Here is a 10,028-nt window from a genome sequence, read left to right on the forward strand (position 1 = left end):
ATTATTGCAAGTGAGTTCATATTAAAAGAGTGACAGGGACATTCATGAAGACGGGGCCCTCATGCTCATATGCGTAGAGCCTATTACCACTGCTGTGTCTTCTTCTGTCCTTGACAATGTATGGAAACTGTCTACCTTCATTCCCTTACCCTATCCATGGAACCCCCCCCCCCCCCAGTTATACTCCATGTCCTGATAATGCCAGGATGTCTACTGTACCAGCTTGTCCACAAACCTGTATTTGTATTTTACATGGAAAAGTCTCATCAAACCATGGGTATGAAATAAAAAACAATTCTCATAATTAACACATTTGGACCCTGCCAAACTCTAAAAACAGTGTTTGGTTTTCTCTGTTAATGAACAGCCTGAATCCTTTGGAATTCTCATCTGTCCTCAAGCCCCTTTCTTTCAAATTGAAACTTTTGTTTGAGAATTTGTATGTGTTTTCAGATTTTCTATAATCACTAGACCAAGATCTCCCATGTACCACATTGATATAGAAAGGACCTTTCCTCACATTTCCTTTGAAATGTGGCCCTGCTATATAGTCTTGGCTGACCTCAAATTTACAGAGATCCACTTGCCTCTCCCACTGACCCCCACCCAGTGCTGGGATTAAAGGTGTTCACCACCACACTTGACCAGCATTGTAAGAATAAAACAATGAGGATAGAACTCGTGAGGCTACATCTAACTCTTTTGAAGCTGGTGGTTTGAAGTATAATGATGGAAAACATTTTTTTTCCTCTTAAGGAACATTTCCAAAATTTTAATGACTACATTGGCACAGGAGAGTTCTCAGTCCATTCTTTCAGTCACTATTTGTTAAGTGATTACTAAAACAACAGATTATTCAGAATGGTACAGCTGAAGAAAGTTGAAGCCACCAAATGTCAGTAAAGTTAAACTTAGTGAAGCAGCCTCATGTTTCTTTTTTTTTTTTTTTCTCGGAGCTGGGGAGCAAACCCAGGGCCTTGTGCTTGCTAGGCAAGCGCTCTATCACTGAGCTAAATCCCCAACCTCCAGCCCCATGTTTCTTGATGCTTACAATGGGGATCCTTGGGTAGATACCAGAAATGTCATCTGAGGGCCCACCTTGGCTTCCTCAAACCCACTATATCCAAACTTTCATTTTATCACAGCCCAGGATGCATTGCATCTTTGAGAAGTACTGACATAATTATATTGTGTTTATTGTGTCTAAATGTAATTGAAACAATGATGCAATTGGTATTATTTATATATATTGGTCTTATTTATATTGGATCTCTGAGTTTAAAGTTGATATCTATTAGATGGGAACACATAACTATAGTGATTAAAAATTGAGGAGATAAAATATCCTTGTGATAAAATTCTTTGAAACAAGGAGACATGATAAGTATTAGGTCTTATTATTTTACTAGAGAAGTGCTTGGATCTTTGTATCTCAGATAGTACAAGTTTTAAACAGTGAGAAAGTGAGAAAGCTATGAACTCTGTTCTATGCTGTTACACATGTCCAACTACTGGCCCTCTGTAAAGGTGTCCAACAATACTGTGGCATCTGATATGCATTCTTTGTGTTAAAGGATATGCACCTTAAAATCCACTCCTTTCTGTTAGGTTGGCCCACCCATCATTGCCAAAGTCATGCTGACTGGTACTCAATTTCCTGTAAGATTTTTGCCAAACATGTAGTCCTCTTCCTGGCAGTAGTGTCACCTTGCCTGGGATCCTGCTGGAGATAAAGAACCTTCAGCCTGCCAAGAAGCCTGCTCTACCCAAGGGTCTCTGAACTGAGACTGTTCTGGTTAGGTTTCTGTCAGCATGGCACAAACTAGAGTTTTCTGAGAAAAAGAACCTCATTTGATAAAATGCTTCTATCACAGGACTTGTAGTAAAGTCTGTGGACATTTTCTTGATTAGTACTTGAGGTGAGAAGCCCACTGTGTGTCAGGGGGTGGCATTCCCTGGACACGTGATCCTGATTTGTATAAGAAAGCAAACTGAGCAATCCAAGAGGTACAAACCAGTAAGCAGTACTCCTCCATTCCTTCCTCTTTTTAAAGTTCCTGCCCTGACTTCCCTTTATGATGTAATATAATTGGAACATGCAAGCCAAATAACCTTTCCTCCTCCAGTTGCCTATGGTCTTGGTGTTTTATCACATCACAGCTATAGAAAAACAAAATAGTGCAGCCTTACAATGCAATCATATCAGGAGCTTTGGAAGATGTTAATGATAAGGATCATTAAGCCAATGCAGTCAGTCTTTGGTCATGGCTGCAAGAGTCTGCACTTTAAGTTCTAGGTGATGCTCTGGGTGGAAGTGCATGGTGAGGCAGGGTGAATCAAAAGTTTTATAAGTACTTGACATTTGGAACAAGTTGCCATTTGAATGTGACAGGAACGATTTAAAAAGCAATGCAAGAGAAAGTTGAGTGCCAAGTGGACTCAGTGTGGCTTAGAGCTGGCAGGCTTTGGGAAATGTTAAATATGAAACTCAATGTTATCTCCCATGCTTCTTGGAATAAAAAGCAGAATACCCCCATCTTCCCTGATATTCTGGTAAACATTGCAGGTGGTTGGTTAGCATTCTGAAAAATACTAAATAAAGACTAGTGAGTGCCCAAGTCCAAGTAGGCAAAGCATTATAGCAATGAAGGAATGATTGGTGCTCAGCTATCCAGATAAAATTCCTGAGATCCTGTGAAATTCAAAGTTCAGATAAATAGTGGGAACCCTGTGTCTTGATCATTTTTATTTGTTTTATTGTGCAACCTTAGAATGAGCTCTAAAGTGCCTTATGAGGCTCAGGAGCCAAGGACGTTCTGAGAAGGTTAGTTTTGAGCTGGCAAAACTTTTGGAAGGAGAGGTGCTTAGACTGAGGAAAGTCGCCTATGTGCAGTGGGGTCTGACTCAGAGCTTCTCTCTACTATTCATTTTCATTCTCTCCGCCTTTCTCTCCTGCCAGCCTTTGCTTTCCCTTGGTCTTCTAAAATGAACTTGACTTTGTGTTTGTGCCTTACTCACTGTCCCCTGGTTCCAGGAAAAAACTCTTGCTTTTAAAGAAAGTTCAGATTCCCTGATGTTTGTGAATAGGCTCTTATTTATTTACTGCCTTCTAGTACACCACAGCATTGAGGATATGTTCATACATTTACATTTCTAAAATGCCCTTATTCTTCTTTCTAGCATGATAAACAATTTCCTGGGGCAAGAAATGGAGTGAGCCCAGGGTGTGGTGAGAAAATATGGGGGTGGAGATGAAAAACAGCAGCAAAGTGAGAACAAGAGCCCCCACCAAGCCTCTCTTCCTCTGTCTGCTACAAAGAGCCCTTTGCAGATGGTGGTGAGCAGGCAAAGAGCTCCCTCAAAACCACCAAGTTTGTTTATGCATGTTATTTCTCCTGGAAAAGTGCCTGATGTACATCTTCTGAAGCATTTTGTTAAGGGCTGCCTTAACCTACTCCCAAACTTGGGTGATTATGGAGGTATAGAAAGGCAGGTCCAGAATGGCCTTTTTTGATTGCATGGTGAACAGGAAAGGGAAAGGGATAATGGGAAATCTCAGGGTCTCTCAGCTTGGGACAATAGTATCAATAATGGCTGGGAACTTGTCTGAGTCTCAGGTCTCATCCTAGAGGAGTAATTGGACATCTCTGAGAGGGAGAATCCAAGAGGTCAGCCAAGGGATGCCTTGAGGAGGCAGAAGTCTCAGGACCACTAGAACAATTTTACTGCCTGTCCCTCAATTCAGAAAACTTTGTCTTCTTCCTAGTGCTTCTGTCTTTGAGACATGCACATGGGAGTGTGTGGACTGACTGTCAACACATGGTGGGAAGAATAGGGAATTGGCAGTCCTCTCTGCTTTGAAATTGTTTACTTACATTGGATGGAAAAGTTGGGAATAGGATGTGCTGAAAACTGAAGTGTCAGCCCCCAATATTCTACATGCCCGGCTGGATGATTTCTTTGTGGTCGTGGACAGTTGAGTTGGTGCAGATGAAGGGCCGAATTATCTTGGGCTAGCTTTAGTTCCCTTAATAATCCACCTATATATGTGACATAATGTTTTCTTAACTATCAGGTAAAAATCCTTAGGGACATATTAACTGACCACTAGCTTCCACCAAACAAAAATCTGTCATTAGACAGTATGAAAAATCTCTATAGAGTTCTTCCTTCTTTGCTGAAAGCCACCTACCAGATGTTCGCCATAAATGCCTTAATTAATGAATTTTTTGTTTTGTGACTATAAAAGTTTATGTAACTATTTCTATCTTGAACATGTGTTATTTGAGTAACAAGAATCCGTATTCTCTAACCATGATTAAAAGGATAAAAGTCATAATGGCCAGGAAAGTTTTATATAACATATAGAACTGAAATGGATATGCAGAATGAATCCTATGGGATGACAGGTTAAGACAGTGGGGGAACCATGAGTAAATAATTAATAGGAGCAACAAGCAGCTTGTTACAGAAGCATTTCTGGAAAAATGCCACTTTTGTATGACTTTATATAAACGTCCTTGAAACCAAGGAAGCACACTTTCACACAAGGTGAATACAGTATGTCACACCTGCCATAGTCCTGAACATCCTGCTTAATTCCCTAGCCATTTGCAACTCTGTCCCTGGCTGCAGAACTCAAAGCTGTCACACGGGTCACTCATACTTGGCTAAGAATAAACTCTGAGATAAGAGCTGTGCTTTCACATTGGTGGTGGAGACCAAAGGAACAGAAGCACATCAATCCAACTTCTTTAAATCCCTATTCTTTCAATCCATATTCTCTAATCCCCACAAAGTTGACAAATGGAATGCTCTCTATCATTTAGGAAGTTCTGTACCTAGACGCCAAATTAGCTTAAATAGTGTTAATTTTTTTGAAATCACATATATGCACAATGGTAGAGTTTACTGAGAATGAACATGTGACATCCATTCCTCTAAGTGTGATTCAAAATGATGCCACTTGACAGGACTCAGTTGCTATAAAAGATGTTCAAGTGTAATTTACTGGGTTATGATCCTTACCCTTGAGTCCTACTACCAAAGGCCAACTATTAACCTAATGGCTCTTGGTGAAACCTAGGGCTGCTCAGAGAGCTCTAAGAACTGTAGGTGTTTGACTTTTAGTCCTGTGTCCCTAGAGATCCTGATACGTTAGAGCTTGGAGTAGCCTATGCAAAATACTATTATAAGGAACCCTGGATTCTAAGGTAGAGCCAGGGCCAAGAGCTACTACTGTCTTATCGAGCCCATTACTAAAATCCTCACATTTTTAATCAAGTGGCTCTCAGCCTTGGAAGTAAATTAAGATCACCTGCTTCCTCTTCAAACCTCTGACTATGTTTTGATTCTGTGTTAACTTTTGGGTACTGGGACAAAATATCTGAAGCAGTAAACTTGAGAAGAGGGAAGTTTGATGAGTTTGATTCAGGAACAGTTTGGGAGGTTTTCGTCTATGGTCGATTATACTCACTAGCTGTGGTAAAACTATGGAGCAGAGAGGGATGGTGGGGATATGCAATTCACAGGAAGCAGGAAAGGATAAAAGAGAGGAGGAGTGGGGGTTCCCCCTGTGACCTAATACTTTCCAGTAGGCTCTACCTCATAAAAGTTCTAACAACTCCCAATGGTACCAAACCTTCAACACATGGGTTTTGGGGCCGGGGGCATTTCAGGCCCAAACTTTGGAATGTTCCATCCCCTGAGATTTGGACTGAATCATCTGGAGTAGCCAAAGCATCCTGCTATTCTGATTACAGCCACTGGGCATTTCCACCTCAACTCTAACTTCTCAGAGCTGAGGGTATAGAAAAGCTAGGCTTTTCATAGACAGAGATTCTGACATTGTCATAAGTGAGATAACTTGCACTTAAGAAAGGGGATGTGAATTCATCACAATAGACCTGTTAAATTAAAAAAAGTTGCTGATTCAAGTAAGCACCATGCGGGCGGCATCCCTGTGCATGTGCTGTGTAGCAACCTAAAAGGAGAGGCTTGGTTCTTCATGCTGCACATAAGGTGGTACTATCCCTTTCCTCTGCCCTTTTCAGGCCATTTGCCTTATAAAACTTATAACTGTACATGTTGTTGGTTTTTTAAATCTCATTCTTTGAAAAATATCCTTTAGAAACTAAATAACCCTATTGCTACCTTTGTACTGTCTTTTTCAAAGGCTGCTTCTTTGAAACACCATTATCAAGGAATGTTGTCCTTTTGTCCCCTAGCTTCTTTAGAAGGAAGAATCTAACGTCAGCACTTTATTCCCAGTTGGGAAATTACCTCCTGTCTTAAAGATAAGCTTATGAATCTCACTAGTTTGTAAACTTATTAAAAATATTTTAAAGGGGTATGAGCAGAAGCATCCCATATAAGTGAATGAAGCTGCTTAGAAAAGAAATGGAATGTTAAGTATAAGTTCAGAGTCTCCAGAGGAACCCAAAACAATAATGGTCATTGCCATTGTTTTTGGTCGCCCAGCATGACTAGATGTTAGACCCTATTGCTCAAGGTCTCACAGATTGCAGAACATTAATCTTGAACTGCCCACAGAACTCTCCCTACTGTCTAGCTTTTGCACTGCTGGAAAGTGCTGGACAAGCTGCTGTGGAAGCAATGGGACCTTTCATGATGCAACAATGTATCAACCTATTAGGCAAGATATGGCCATTGCTACTATAGTGGCAAAGTTGTTTTGGGGGATGACCAACTGCTGTGTTGAGTGGATTTGAAGTATGCTCCATAGCAGAAATGTCATGCCAGGCTAGAGAGGTGTAGGCCCCAGGAAAGAACTCACTGATGTTTTTCTAAATGGCCATGTCGTCAAACTCTCTTCTTAATATTTATGCACACATGTGCACATTTGTGCAACTCCCAACTTTGGTCAGAAAGGGGTCTTATTTTATAGTGCCTGGTACTTGGTGTCCTCAGGTGCCGGGACTCACGGAACTGGCCTCAATTACGCTGGCTTTCTGCAGTCCTACGGAAACTGATTAGAACTGCAGTTGAGTTGATGTAAACAGATGGGGATGAAGTGCCTTTTTAAGGAAGCCAGACAGTAACCAGGCACAGTGACTCTGGACCTTCTTTTGGTGGCCCAGAAGAGGCGCAAGGGTGGTTAGTAGTGTGAAAGGGAGCTCTCTTTGCTTTTGAAATCTACCATTGCTAGGACAATTTCCAAGGTTCATTTGGGATCTGCGGTAGAGTACATGAACAGCCGACCTCCTAGATTCCTGCTCCACCCTCCATCCTCCACCCACCACCCGAACAAACTGCTCCTTTGTGCTCATTGAACCTTAGCACCATGAATGCAGCCTTTATTTGAGCCCCTCTTCAGAGTTCCATTTCAAGTTTCCTTAAGCGCGATGGTTTTGACGTCAACTTCTAAAACCACAGAGTAAAAGAACTAGAAAGAATTTCTGAAATGGTCTGACCTGCCTTAATTCTTTCGCTTTTCCATTTTTTCCCATCTGTGACAGAAAAGAAAATAGGACTAGAAAGTTCAATGTACTTGTCCAAGATAAAGTAGTTGATTGACTATTGAACCAATCTGCTGCCGCCGAACCTAGAAACACTTATCCATAATCCCTCCCCATTATTTTTCAATTTCATCCTGTTAAAATTCCCATGGGAAAACTAATGGACCTATAATCCTATTAAATAGTAAATCACTTTTCCCCACTTTCATGTCAGGCAAGTTTGAGGACTTGTTTTGAGTCCCTCCTTTAATCTCCTCAAACCCTCATTCCAGGGTGAGGCCTGCTCTAGAATGTATTCTACTTCAGCTTATGGGTTTCCAGCTTGAAAGGACTCTAATAAAGCAACATTTTAGGTCTGTTGATGCATATAAGTTGGGTATCTGGGATTCATTCATTTTATTTGGTCCAGGTTTACTAGATCTCAGAAGCATCTTAAGGAATATCAGGTTTACCTTTGGTCTCTAGACCAAAATCCAAGATCCCCTGCTGCTTAGTTCTCTTTTGGGGATACCAGGCTTTATTTTTAATGTCTGCTTAGGTACTTGCTTCTCTAGCTGGAAGGATTGTCTTTTCTTACCATTTGACTCTTCTTTTGATTCCAGTATTATTACTTCTTCCATTAAGAAGACTTCTATAACCTGTCAATATCAACTGGTTGCCTCTCTACTGTCCCCCGGGCAGGCCTTGTTAGTGGTACCCTGACACTATTATCAGCTCATGACCAAGTGAAATAGGACATTCCCTTTTTAGAGGTAGTATTGTAGATGGACGATGTTAAAGGAATATAACTATCTACTTGCTGTTTGGTTCTATCCCAGGGCATTGTGGAAGGGGCAGAATTAGGCTTCAAAGCAGATCATGTCATGGAAAGAGAGAGAATAGTGACTGCAGTGGAGATGAAGGAATGCTTTGTTATGATTCTAATAGTTATGCTTCTTGATACAGATCATCACCATACTGTGTTTGTCAGTATTCATGGAAGTAACTGCGTGATAAAGGAGACAAATTTTAGTCTATGTAATTAATGTTTTAGCAAACCTAGTTAAAAAGAAATAAACAAAGACATATCATAGCTTCTCAAAGATAAATGATTAAATAGGTAAATAAATAAATCTCAAAGGAATCAAAATAAAAGACTATTATCTAATAGTCAAGCCAAAATAAATGTAGTCATCATGATTCCAAGAGTCCAGGTATTATGGTTTAGAGAAATTAAAATCCCATTAGCTTCAAAAGTTTCTAATTTCTTTTGAAAACTAACACAGAAATCCATCAAAAACAAAGAGTCTTTCACCATTTACGAGTTTTATACAGAATAGCACAGCTAGCTAACTAAACTATGCATTAATTTGTTATCAATTTAAAAAGAATTAGAAGCTTTCTTAGCACATAGAAATCAGTGTTGAATGGATTTGAAATGCTTATTTGTGATTGCAGATTGGATACATTGCTGGGGGATTATACTGTTGTCTATACATATAAAACAAATTTCAAAAGTTAAACATAGATTTAGATGAGATTTATTTACAGGACTTAACCCTTATCACTAGTCACAAGGGGCACCCCAAGGGGTTGCTTCCTTCTTTGGGATGATGGCCCAAGGTCGAGCTTCACGTATGCAAAGGGGCATACCTAACACCAGATGAGTGGCCTCATAATCATAGGAGTTTGGGTCTGGTGAGTGTGTCGTGCTACTGTGATTCTCCAGGTGCTCTGTCTGTTAGGTCTCATGGAAAAGCGTCCTAAAAGCCAGGGATGACGGAGTATTATGGCCCTAGCAAGTAGTGTGCTGGTCAAAACTACAGACCCAGCAGATGCAAAGATAGAGTAAGCCCACGGGGGCTTGCTAGCCATGCTAGAACCATACTTAGTATAAAATGGCAGGGACCAAAGGGCGGATACAACTCAGTAAGAATCTGGAACACAGAAGATGACAAGTTGGTGGATATTATATTTAAAACTATTCAGGATGGACCAAAAAGCTGGACTAGGTCACACTGATAATCTGATAGAGTTAATGTCAAGAACTTAAGAGAATAAACCTATCCTTATGAGCTTTCTTACCTAACTCAGGGGGACTACTTCCTGGGGCACTGACTAAAATGCTATTATTAAGTAATGAGACTGGCTATTTAAAAAACCATAAGAGAAATGTGCTCTTTAAAATCCTGCAGAGCTGACTAGATTTTCATAGACCATCTGAACCAGGGAACTATACTTACTTTGTATCCTAATTCTAAGACCCATATCCAGCCTGACTGAAAGCTGTTTGCAAGCTGCAGATTTATTAGACCTATATTTGCCCAACAGATTAGCTACTGGCCACATAAGGTTATATAAGTTTAAGTCTATGATATTAAAGTAAAGTATAATCCAAAATTTAGTAACTGGTTTCTATTAACCTCAAGGGCTCAATAGCCAGATGAAGTGCCCTCAGGTTTGGACAGCACACATTGGTAGGAGGTTACAGATAAGGCAGGGTGTTTTCTATCATTGTAGAAAGACCTGTTGGAGAATATTGCATTACAGATGACTTCCACAAAACCTAAT

Source organism: Rattus norvegicus, chromosome 3 (genome assembly GCF_036323735.1).
Source record: "Rattus norvegicus strain BN/NHsdMcwi chromosome 3, GRCr8, whole genome shotgun sequence".
Taxonomy (NCBI): Eukaryota; Metazoa; Chordata; class Mammalia; order Rodentia; family Muridae; genus Rattus; species Rattus norvegicus.